General features: G+C 44.3%; 1 pseudogene; it reads right to left on the bottom strand.

Moving 5' to 3' along the window:
- Positions 1-1,354: 1,354 nt before the first annotated feature.
- LOC128901908 (oncostatin-M-specific receptor subunit beta-like) overlaps positions 1,355-13,108 on the bottom strand; it is a 38,853-nt pseudogene continuing 27,099 nt past the window's right edge.

Raw genomic sequence — 13,108 nt, 5'->3', positions numbered from 1 at the left:
TTAGTGTTTTTATCTTCGTATGTACCTTACCTTTGTCTGCCTCAAGATTTCTCCTTCTGCTTGCAGTCAATGCTTGTCTCAGCCAAAGTCTATGTAAAATTGTGTTGGTTTTTTCCTGTGGCAATGCTGATCATCAACATTACAATACTATATATAAGCAACAATATAAAACCTGGTTCAGTATCAAAACTCATTTCTGTCTGCAGCTGCTTAATTTTTAGGAAGTGTGATTAGCTAGTTAAACATAGGGAAGAAGAGTAATGCATTTTAACAAATTATCTCAGCTGAAGATCAAATTGTAAAAAAACACTTATTTTTTTTGCTTTTGAAAACTGATTATTCTGTGCTCCAAGTTGAAGTCTTATATTTGTGAAATGTTCCAGACTCAGGTCTTTCATGTATAATTCTTCATCTTGTATTGAACAGCATCATAATTAGGCAAAACCAAATGCTTCCTTGCACATATGGATGTTAATCTGACGAGACTTTTAAATACAATTCCAGCTGTTCTGCTTCATTACAAATATACAATTTTTAAGAATTAAAATGGAATGCCATGGAATCAAAATGGAATCAAATGGTGCCACTGCTGCCTAATGTAGGGATTCTGAGAGTTATAATAAAAATCTATGGTACTCAATTTGTGTTTCTGCAAATATTGCAAGATAAAAAGTATAGTATCAAGAAGAATGTCTTTGTTGAGTTTTGAAATAAGTTAGCAATGCCTTTTATCACTAGCTGAAGAAGGTTTGTTTTGTTTGTTTTAACACATGCAAATGTAGTGTTAGAAAAATCTAGCTGATATGCAGCCTGAATATGATGTACCATGTTTACTTACCTGGTTGTTTGGAGCTTGCTACATAAGTGCAAGGGTTAATGCCAAAAGAAGTAAAGTTCATGTGCACAAGACGAAAGACAGTGCCATGATAACACCTCTGCAAACAGCCGTCCTGCTGGAAAAACAAGTGGAAAGGAACTAACTCCCTACATTTCTTTGTTTAGTTAAGAGGATTTTGTTTAGGATTTTAAAGGGTCATTCTTCCAGGCAGAGGAGGTAGAAGTGTAAGGAGCTGCAGTTACCAGAAATGAGAGTGGCAGCCTACTAACAGGGGCCTGTACTATAAAAATCTGTTTTCTGTGCTCTTTCACCCACCGAGTGTAGTTGGAAGACAGGTGAAGTAAAAGCAGGAAGATCATAGGATTTTGTTGCACAGGGTAGCACTTGTAGCAAAGACAAAGTTCTTTCCAATTGTTCAGTAATGCACCACATTGAATGCAGGTGACTCTTACATGTTGATTCCTCACATCGTTTGAGAGAGAAATACAACCCAACCACCACCACCCCCTGCTGATGTTACTGTTCTGAGGCATACTCTGAAGCCAGGTAATGCTCCATGCACAGCTGCACAATACACGCTGGCTAGGGGTGCCCAGAGCACATAGTAAGTGCACAGAATACTGCAAGTGAAATACACTCCTTGAGCACAACAACCTACCTGTTTGTTTAACTTGGCCCTCTTTCTGAATAAATTTTTAACCTCTGCAAAATATAGTAGTTCTTTGCATCAGGCTAAGATGAACTTCTGTGATCTAACCCTCTACGTAATATAGGCCACAAAACATTGGCCTGTAAATCTTACATAATGCCTGTAACTTGTGATGATACCATAGCACACATCATTCCAGTGCACAAGTCGCTATTTTTAAACTAGTCCTGAAGCAACAACTTTGCAGTGTTAACAGAAGTAGGGCAGTTGGGCTTGCGAAAGCCTTCATCAAAACAGAAGTCGTGGTTTCAGAAACTCTTATTTATATTGTGTAACCCAAACACTGTACGGACTCAATGGAAGAGAGTACATCAAAGCCTCCTCCCTAGGCAGTGCACAGCTGTTTGTGACATATATCTATCTCAGACTTACCTTTCTGCCAGCTGTTTCTCTGGGTGATGCGGCAGCATCTTCATTAAAAATATAGAAGTAGCAGTGTGGCTGGTACAGCACTACTGACAGGTCTGGCATGCTTGTTTCTAGTGTCTCTGGTATTTGATAGGGGTCAGATTCAACTGCAAGATGAGAAGAATAAGCAAAATTTTCAAACCAAGTATGAGTCTGAGGTGTAGATATGGGTGTAAAGGCTCTCTCTTCATTTTCATTAGGGTAAAATCCAGGAAGAGTTGTGACCATCAATCTTCTCTTCTGTTGGCATTGAAGACAACTGGCTCCATGGATATAATTTCTGGGCTTCAGCCTTATTGTCCATTGCTAGCATGTCAGGAATGCAGTCACTTATTTTCAGTACTTTCTCAGAACTGATACAGGAGAATCATGAAACAAAACAAAAAAATTATGAAAGAAGCCCAGAGTAAAGGAAAGGGAGCAATTACTTCAAGCACTTCTAAAAGTGTTTGTTTTTTTTTTTTTTTAGTTTGATGAACAGAAGTTAAATGAACAGAAAATAAGGAAAACATATTTACAGAATGTTCAGCAGAACCTATATTTTATGTGGAATTTGTCAAAGTATTAGAGATTTCTTTTTTAAGTAAGTTCAATACGAGTACATTTGAAGAAAGAACCATGTCCCTCTATTTTAAAGGCTTTGCCAGGGTTTTGATCTGTGCAGTTTTTAGTCTGAAACACTAGCAATTGGAAGGCAGTAGCACGAGCTGTTAGGTTGTACGGACTCCTCCCTCTGGTGCTAGTGTTCAGTGAACACCAGCAGCAAAAATGGCAGCAGCCCCATGTGTGCCAGGGGTAAAGACATGCTACTACTTTTGCAACCCCCTTGCACGCATCACAGAGGCAAGCAGCTGTAGGCCCTTCAAACCAGGAGAAGCAGCCTTTTGCCAATCCTTTCCTCCCAGCCAGACCTGGCAGAGCCCCCTACATCCTCCCAAGGGCCAGCAAGTGCATCACTGCTGTGCCCTGCAGCAGAAGGACATGAGGGGCAGGAGGAGTGGGTGGATACAGTTCACAGATTTCAACAAAGTGCACTATCATACGGTATGGTGTGTTGTGTTCAGTGTCATGTCTTGAACAGTAACACTGGAAATATCACCTACTCTATCAAAAGATTTAATTTATTCTCCGATTATGCTTTCACTTTTTGCAGTAACAGACTGAAGAATATAAACTGTTCACTGCAGTGTCATGTGAATATCAAAAGGAGACTTTTCCACTAAATTATTATATTAAATTATGTTAATTTCTGTATAATAAATGTCACTCATTTTTAAATGTAGCCAACAGGAAAAATACTTCTCTGAAACTTTACTAAGCAAAGAATGGAAAAAGTAAAAATAATACATTTTCAGTGATCCTTTCAAATTGCAATTCTCTTGCATAGGCAACACATAAACATGGTAACCTCTTACAAAACCAGACTGTGACTCATTTGTGGGATAAGAATCCCAAGATAGTGTTGCTGCATTGAAAGTCAGTTCAACTTTTTCCACAACAGGGTCAAGCAGAGGAGCTGGAAGAAAGGAAATTCATGTTAAACTTGCCATTATTCTTCAAGAATGTTTATCTTCTCACTTGAAAAACTTCTGAATTCCCATGTGGTATTTCTGTTTATGTCTTGTATTTAAAAGCTGAACAAAGCAAAAGTGCTCCAAAAAAACCCTGTCAACTTCACAGGGCCTTCATGCAGTCCACTTTATACACAAAGCAGTGACTGCTAATCATAACTTAGTTTAGCTACCCTAATGTGGGCTCTACCTGGTCACTGCACTAGTCAAGCATCCCCTATGTAGGCCATGTACATTGTTTTATGACTTTTAAATGCTTCACTGATGATACAGAAACAACACAGCAAATACATGTTTAGCTAGTTACAGGAGGAAGGCTGTGGAATTCCTCTGTTTATGACATGAATTTAGCAAATACACAAACCCTAAATATGTGGCCAACTTATGTAGCTTCCAGAGATAACCAGTTTTATTCTCCAATAAGGAGGCTCTATTAGCAACAGATCCATAGATGTGGAAGTTGTATCTCACCCCCAGAACAAAAGCAGCTAGAAAATAGTGGAACTGATTACAAAAATAGGTTATAGTTTGTCTTTTGGTTTTGCTTTTACTTAACTGCTTTTTACAGTGGTCTATAATCCATTAGAAATCTTCTGTGTGTGCTATTGTGCTATTAAAGCAACTGAAGAAGACACAGAGTAAGCCAATTCTTAGTGTACATAATGTGAATTGAACACGTATTGTGTCTGAAAGAGAGAATTTAGGGTTGTTTTTTTTAATATAATTTTGTTGCCCCAGAGTATTCAAGACTCTGAATGCATCAAAGAGCAGGATAATTTCATTTCCATTTCTGGCACAGACAAAGGTCATCTTTTGGACTGTTTAATGTAGACATATACCTATGCATCAGGATTCCATGTTATCTTCACTGACATCCACTCCCATTCATATTAACCAACTGCAACCCACTGAGGAACTGAATGGCATTTTTTTTTTCCATTAAGGCTGTTACCACACTCTCCTTCAGTGAGGATGCAGGCTCCCACGTGTTCGTATGAATTGAGGTACAGTTTATTTATTGCATATTGAAATGTGTTCTGCCAAATTTTGTTCAAACATGTTTCATTCCAAAGTGAACTCTCAGCTCGAGAGATTCCAGGAAGGCTATATTCCTGCAGCTACAGAAGTATATCAGAGTGACTTTTATACAGCCAGAAAGGATTTAGGTTTAATGGCCACCACTGGGATAAAAAAAACCACAACTGGTCCTTAATCAAGGAGTGGTGCTGAGACACATTCTTTGTGGCACACTGAGAGCACTAAATCTCTCACTGCACAGTGCCTGAATCTAAACTCCTGACCCATGTTACAGATAAGGCAGAGTTCCATTTTGCATCTCTCCTGCTAAAAGATTTTTAACTCCATTAACTTCACTACCCTCCTTTAAGCTGTTACTACAAGCTACTCAGAAGAGGTTTTGCTAAAATACTGTGCTGATTTCCAAGGCTTAATGGTGCTGGCACATTTGTGGTGTCTAATTCATCTGCTAGGCAAAACATGACACCACATGCTTTTGAAGAATTACACTTGCACTGCACAGACTTCAATATTCCACAGGATTTGTTTCCTAAATTAAATTAATGCCCACAGCATAAAATATTGCTGCACAGACATCAGAAATTGTTCAACTTTCACCTGAGTCGATCAGAGCACTGGAAGTGTTGGGCCCAAATCTCTTCCACTGCAAATCACAAGGCTGCAATGTTGGAAAGTTACACCAATCGATAATATAAGTTATATGTATGTCTGGTCTCCCAGGAAATAAAAATGCTGTCATCTATACCATTAACCTGTTCTTCAAGCTCTGAGCCACCGAGCGTTTTTTCGGTGCCTAGAAATGAACAAAACAGTGTCTCTATTATGTTCCTGCATGAGACCTCAGAAAGAGTGGTCAGGCACTGGAACAGCCTGCCCAGGGAGGTGGTTGAGTCACCATCCCTAGAGGTATTTAAGAAACGTCTAGATTTGGCACTTCAGGGCATGCTCTGAAGGGCAGAGATTGTAGGTTGTTGGGTTTGTTTGTTTGTTTGTTTGGGGGTTTTTTTGGGGTTTTTTTTGTGTGTGTGTATGGTTGGACTCGATGATCTCAAAGGTCCTTTCCAACCATGAAGTTTCTATGATTCTATGATTCTATGATTCATAAATGAAGGTCAATATAGTTTATGTGCTAAACTGTTAAAACAATAAAATAGTTGCGGTCCCTCACTATCAGACATATGGGCTCTTTCACATTCTGAAAGCTGATCTCTTTGTGTGCTGAAAGCTGACAGCTCAAAAAATATCCAGTAATTATTACTATATATTCATTAAAAGAACTCAACTGCAAAAACTTGGAGTCATAAACAGAAAGACACAAGAGGCTAATCACACACAAGAGATCCCTGCAAGGCATTGGCTGCACCCTCATGGTCTGAGGCCCTAATTTAAGGCTAAATGTGTTTTGCTCTGTGGAGATTCTGTGGAAAACAGACTTTCTGTTGCAAGGGATGGATCAAAGCACTTAAGCTTAATATGCATACAGTTACCACCTTATAGGAAAAAATACAGTAATAATTTCCAGATAGCAGTGATATGAGTTAACAGGCCAGGTTAATTTATTCCCCCAAGATGATAAATTATCACTTCACTTAAAATATGTGGAAACAAAACTCTCATAACAGAAATCTAAGTTTAACTGAAAATACTCCTACTGTTACCTGTAGCTCCAGGGATGATCAACAGGAAAAGTTAACCCTATCCCCACCGGAACCAGGACATTATCCACCCCTTATTCCATACCATCTATGCCATGCCCAGCAGGTTCCAATGAATTGCCACCACTTTCCCCTGTTATATATATATATATACACACATATAATACCCTTAGTTTATGGGTCATCCCTCCAAAGTGTCCGTTGAGTTCTTTTAATCCACGGCTTTGGGCTCCATCTGTTAGAACAGTCTCTCAGGGCAGGTGAGATGCTGGGTGGTGCTGGTCTGTTGCATGCTGTATTTTTCGGAGCTTGTGACTGGTGCACCTGGTGTGGCTCATGCACGCAGTCTGTAGGCTGAAGATGTAGATCTTGAGGAAACTGCTAGGCGCCGGCTGCTGAGATCAGTTCTTATCCCATCACCCCTGTGCCTTACTTGTAGTACAACTGATAGCAATGAGGACATACAGTGACAGTGTTACTTAGCAATTAACAGCACACAATCTGATTCATTGGCTATTCTCGCCCAAAATCAGATCTCCATGAGGTACACATCGGACTTCCCCATCCTTCCGCATCACCCACCAAGTGCACCCAGGTCCTTGGGCAAAAGCAATCCCACGGATGGGTTTGCCTTTGCCTGAGGCAGGACTAACCCAGACTGTCTTCCCTAGCATATTCTTCATGTGCACTACGGGGACTTTATCCCCTTCTACAGTACGTGGAAGTTTTGATTGGGCAGGGCCAGCCCGATTGTTAGATCCCCTGGTGTTAACTAGCCAGGTAGCTTTTGCTAAATGCGTATCCCAGTGTTTGAAAGTCCCACCGCCCATTGCTCTCAGTGTAGTTTTTAACAGTCCATTGTATCGTTCTATCTTCCCAGAGGCTGGGGCGTGATAGGGGATGTGATACACCCACTCGATACCATGCTCTTTGGCCCAGGTGTCTATGAGGCTGTTTCGGAAATGAGTCCCATTGTCCGACTCAATTCTCTCTGGGGTACCATGTCGCCACAGGACTTGCTTTTCAAGGCCCAGGATAGTGTTCCGGGCAGTGGCATGGGGCACAGGGTATGTTTCCAGCCATCCAGTGGTTGCTTCCACCATTGTGAGCACATAGCGCTTGCCTTGACGGGTTTGTGGCAGCGTGATATAATCAATCTGCCAGGCCTCCCCATATTTGTATTTCAGCCATCGCCCTCCATACCAAAGAGGCTTCAAACGCTTGGCTTGTTTGATCGCAGCGCATGTCTCACATTCATGGATGACCTGTGCAATAGTGTCCATGGTCAAGTCCACCCCTCGGTCACGAGCCCATCTATATGTCGCATCTCTCCCTTGATGGCCTGAGGAGTCATGGGCCCACCGAGCTATGAATAGTTCACCCTTATGTTGCCAGTCCAGATCCACCTGAGCCACTTCAATCCTAGCGGCCCGATCCACCTGCTGGTTGTTCTGATGTTCCTCCGTGGCCCGATTCTTTGGTACGTGGGCATCTACATGGCGTACTTTCACAACCAGATTCTCTATCTGGGCAGCAATATCTTGCCATAGGTCAGCAGCCCAGATGGGTTTGCCTCTGCGCTGCCAGTTGCCCTGCTTCCACTGCTGTAACCATCCCCACAGAGCATTTGCCACCATCCATGAGTCAGTGTAGAGATAAAGTACTGGCCATTTTTCTCGCTCAGCAATGTCCAAAGCCAGCTGAATAGCCTTCACCTCTGCAAACTGGCTCGATTCACCCTGTCCCTCACTGGCTTCTGCAACCCGTCGTGTAGGACTCCACACAGCAGCCTTCCACTTTCGATGCTTTCCCACAATACGGCAGGACCCATCAGTGAACAGGGCATATTTCTTCTCATTTTCTGGCAGTTTATTATATGGTGGGGCCTCTTCTGCATGCGTCACCTCCTCCTCTGGTGACATTCCGAAATCCTTGCCTTCTGGCCAGTCCATGATCACTTCCAGAATTCCCGGGCGACTGGGGTTTCCCATTCGAGTTCGCTGCGTGATCAGTGCAATCCACTTACTCCATGTAGCATCGGTTGCATGATGTGTGGTGGGGACCCTTTCTTTGAACATCCAACCCAGCACCGGCAGTCGAGGTGCTAAGAGGAGCTGTGCTTCTGTACCAACCACTTCCGAAGCAGCTCGAACCCCTTCATATGCTGCCAATATCTCTTTTTCTGTTGGAGTGTAGCGGGCTTCGGATCCTCTGTATCCACGACTCCAAAACCCTAGGGGTCGACCTCGAGTCTCCCCTGGTGCTTTCTGCCAGAGGCTCCAGGTAGGGCCGTTCTCCCCGGCTGCAGTGTAGAGCACATTTTTAACATCTTGTCCTGCCCGGACTGGCCCCAGGGCCACTGCATGGACTATTTCCTGTTTGATTTGTTCAAAAGCTTGTCGTTGCTCAGGACCCCATTTAAAATCATTCTTCTTCCGGGTTACTTGATACAGAGGGCTTACAATTTGACTGTAATCTGGGATATGCATTCTCCAAAAACCCACAATACCTAAGAAAGCCTGTGTTTCCTTTTTACTAGTTGGTGGAGACATAGCTGCTATTTTGTTGATCACATCCATTGGAATCTGACGGCGTCCATCTTGCCATTTTATTCCTAAAAACTGGATCTCCTGCACAGGTCCCTTGACCTTACTTCGCTTTATAGCAAAACCAGCGTTCAGAAGGATTTGGACTATTTTACTCCCTTTCTCAAAAACTTCTTCTGCTGTGTTTCCCCATACAATGATGTCATCAATGTACTGCAGATGTTCTGGAGCTTCACCCTGTTCCAGTGCAGTCTGGATCAGTCCATGGCAAATGGTGGGGCTGTGTTTCCACCCCTGGGGCAGTCGATTCCAGGTGTATTGGATGCCCCTCCAAGTGAAAGCAAACTGTGGCCTGCACTCTGCTGCCAAAGGGATTGAGAAGAATGCATTCGCTATATCAATCGTGGCATACCACTTGGCTGCCTTGGACTCCAGTTCGTACTGGAGTTCTAGCATGTCCGGCACAGCAGCACTCAGCGGTGGCGTGACTTCATTCAGGCCACGATAGTCTACAGTTAGCCTCCACTCTCCATTAGATTTTCGCACCGGCCATATGGGACTGTTAAAGGGTGAGCGAGTCTTGCTGATCACTCCTTGAACCTCTAGTTGACGAATCAGCTCATGGATGGGAATCAGAGAGTCTCGGTTAGTGCGATACTGCCGCCGATGCACCGTTGTGGTAGCAATCGGCACCTGTTGTTCTTTGACCCTCAACAACCCCACAACAGAAGAATCCTCTGAGAGACCAGGCAAGGCAGACAACTGTTTAACTTCCTCTGTCTCCAAAGCAGCTATGCCAAAGGCCCAGCGGTACCCTTTTGGGTCCTTAAAATACCCTCTCCTGAGGTAATCTATACCAAGGATGCATGGAGCCTCTGGGCCAGTCACAATGGGATGCTTTTGCCACTCATTCCCAGTTAGGCTCACTTCTGCCTCCAGTACAGTCAACTCTTGGGATCCCCCTGTCACCCCAGAAATACAAATGGGTTCTGCCCCTCTATAGCTTGATGGTATTAAAGTACACTGCGCACCCGTGTCCACTAGAGCCTTATACTCCTGTGGGTCTGATGTGCCAGGCCATCGAATCCACACCGTCCAATAAACCCGGTTATCCCTTTCCTCCACCTGGCCGGAGGCAGGGCCCCCCTAATACTGGTCATAGTATCCATTACTCACTTCTTGCATAAATGACTTGGAAGTTCCTTCAAGAGGATCAGAAGCAAGATCAAGCCTTCTGCTTTGTCTGGGGAACGGCCCACTGGAAACTGGGGCGGCACTTTTCCTGGAGGGATCCCCTTTTGTGGTTGTCCTTCCTTGCAACTCCTGTACCCGTGTCCGCAGGATCGAAGTAGGTTGTCCGTCCCACTTCCTCATGTCCTCTCCGTGGTCCCGCAGGTAGAACCACAGGGTGCCTCGTGGTGTGTACCCTCCGTACTCTCTCTCTTGAGTGGGGAAATGCCTGCTCCTAATAGCTGAGACGCTGGCCCGTACAGGTGGGGAGTAGGACATATTCTCTTCAAGTTGCTGGACCTTCCGCGACAGTTTCTCCACAGCTGAGACAAGGGGGGAAGAGAGACTTTCTTCATATCGCCGGAGCCGGCCAGCTACCTCATCCACCGTTGGTCCCTCTTCACCTTTCCATTCCATTACTGCCAGGGAGTTGGCATATGATGATGGTGCGCTCCGTACAAACTTCCGCCACATGGGCCTTGTGCATCGCACCTCATCAGGGTCTGTGGGTAAGTCTGCATTGTCAAAGTCATAATAAATCATCTCCCACACGGCTAATTCTCTCAGGTACTGGATACCTCTTTCCATGGTAGTCCACTTGCTTGGCTGACATACAACATCCTCGCTGAAGGGGTACCTCTCCCTCACGCCTAACAGGAGTCGTTTCCAGAGGCTGAGGGCTTGGGTCTTTTTCCCCCATCGCCTTGTCAATGCCGCCTTCCCTAGACAGGGATCCCAGCTGCCTGGCCTCCCTACCCTCTAATTCCAGGCTACTGGCCCCATTATCCCAGCACCGGAGCAGCCAGGTGACAATGTGCTCGCCTGAAAGTCGGCTAAAATCTTTTTGCATATCTCACAGCTCACTCAAGGATAGGGATCGAGTAATTATCTCTGGTTCTGCCTCTTCCTCCTGCTCTCGTGATGGCCCTGGTTCATCATCATCTCTTACTAAGCGAACTGATTTCTTTGTGTACTTCTTCTTCTGTATGGGGGCAACTGATACTGGCATGGGTTGGTTCCCTGGTTCAGTGGCAGTGGCTACCACGGGGGTTGCAGTAGCCGCAGTGTCTGTCGCGGGGGTTGCAGTAGCCGCAGTGTCCGTCGCGGGGGTTGCAGCAGCCGCAGTGTCCGTCGCGGGGGTTGCAGCAGCCGCAGGGGCCGCCGCAAGGATTGCAGCAGCCGCAGGGGCCGCCGCAGGGGCCGCCGCAGGTCTGGTTTCCATCTCTTCCCCTTGAGGGTGCTGCATAATTCTGAGCAGTGCCTGGTAGATACTGGCCAGGGCCCAGCACAGTGCGGTGAGTTGTGCCTCTCTAGAATAGCCACAGCATTTTCCCTTCAAATATTCTACCACTTTATCAGGGTCCTGTAATTGTTCAGGGGTGAAGTCCCAGACCATTGGAGGTGAGTAGTTCTCTAGGTACCTGCCCATGCTCTCCCACATGCCATGCCACCCCTGACTATCCAGCCTCGGAGCAGATCTCCGGGTGGTAGTCTTAAATAGTCGCTTAACCCTAAACAAGACCTGGAACGTATTCAGGAGACATAGCACTACGAACACGCTAGTTTGAGTATCCCAAGGATATTCAAAATTCTCAAAAGCTGTCATACCTGACCCGAAGGAGAAAAGGGAGGCAAAAGGGCTGGGGAAATTATTAACAAATTCTGAGAGACGGTGTTCAATGTACAGACAGGACAGCAAAACCGCATAAACACCCCAAAATAGCCGTCTGAACAGTGATGTTATCATATCATAAACAGATATCGCACAGGACAGCAGAATGATAATCCTCATCCCTGTTCCAGACATGGTAAACAGCATCGCAGGGAGTACATAAGCCATATAGGAATTTATGTAACACAGCCATGAGAACAAACCAAGCAACATGATGACCAGTGACTACTTACCTAATAAAATAAATGCATACAAAAAAAAAACCAAAACCGTTTTTTCCACGTTCTAGTTGGATTCTGTCGTTATCTCAACCCTTCGAGCCCCACGTTGGGCGCCAAAAAGGACTGCCGTGGTTTAGCCTCAGACGGCAACAAAGAACCACGTGTCGCTCGCTCGTGCCTTCCAAACACAGGAAGAATCGTAAGAAAAGGCAAGACTCTTGGGTTGAGACAAAGGCAGTTTAATAGAACAGCAAAGGGAACAGGCAACCAACAACAACACGGACAGGGGAATATACAAACGCGATTACGGAACCGCCGCTCCCCCCGCCGCTCGCCGCTCGCCGGCCGGACCCGGGCCGCCCCAGCCCGCTTTTAAGCAGCAACTTCCTGCCCCCTCCCCCGGCAGCTCAGGGTGGGCGTGGCTCACATGGCATGGAATACCAGGAAAAGTTAACCCTATCCCCACCGGAACCAGGACAGTCTATGTAAAATTGTGTTGGTTTTTTCCTGTGGCAATGCTGATCATCAACATTACAATACTATATATAAGCAACAATATAAAACCTGGTTCAGTATCAAAACTCATTTCTGTCTGCAGCTGCTTAATTTTTAGGAAGTGTGATTAGCTAGTTAAACATAGGGAAGAAGAGTAATGCATTTTAACAAATTATCTCAGCTGAAGATCAAATTGTAAAAAAACACTTATTTTTTTTGCTTTTGAAAACTGATTATTCTGTGCTCCAAGTTGAAGTCTTATATTTGTGAAATGTTCCAGACTCAGGTCTTTCATGTATAATTCTTCATCTTGTATTGAACAGCATCATAATTAGGCAAAACCAAATGCTTCCTTGCACATATGGATGTTAATCTGACGAGACTTTTAAATACAATTCCAGCTGTTCTGCTTCATTACAAATATACAATTTTTAAGAATTAAAATGGAATGCCATGGAATCAAAATGGAATCAAATGGTGCCACTGCTGCCTAATGTAGGGATTCTGAGAGTTATAATAAAAATCTATGGTACTCAATTTGTGTTTCTGCAAATATTGCAAGATAAAAAGTATAGTATCAAGAAGAATGTCTTTGTTGAGTTTTGAAATAAGTTAGCAATGCCTTTTATCACTAGCTGAAGAAGGTTTGTTTTGTTTGTTTTAACACATGCAAATGTAGTGTTAGAAAAATCTAGCTGATATGCAGCCTGAATATGATGTACCAT

Source organism: Rissa tridactyla, chromosome W, assembly GCF_028500815.1.
Source record: "Rissa tridactyla isolate bRisTri1 chromosome W, bRisTri1.patW.cur.20221130, whole genome shotgun sequence".
NCBI lineage: Eukaryota > Metazoa > Chordata > Aves > Charadriiformes > Laridae > Rissa > Rissa tridactyla.
Note: the sequence above shows the minus strand (reverse complement) of the source record. Positions and strands in the feature narration are given on the sequence as shown.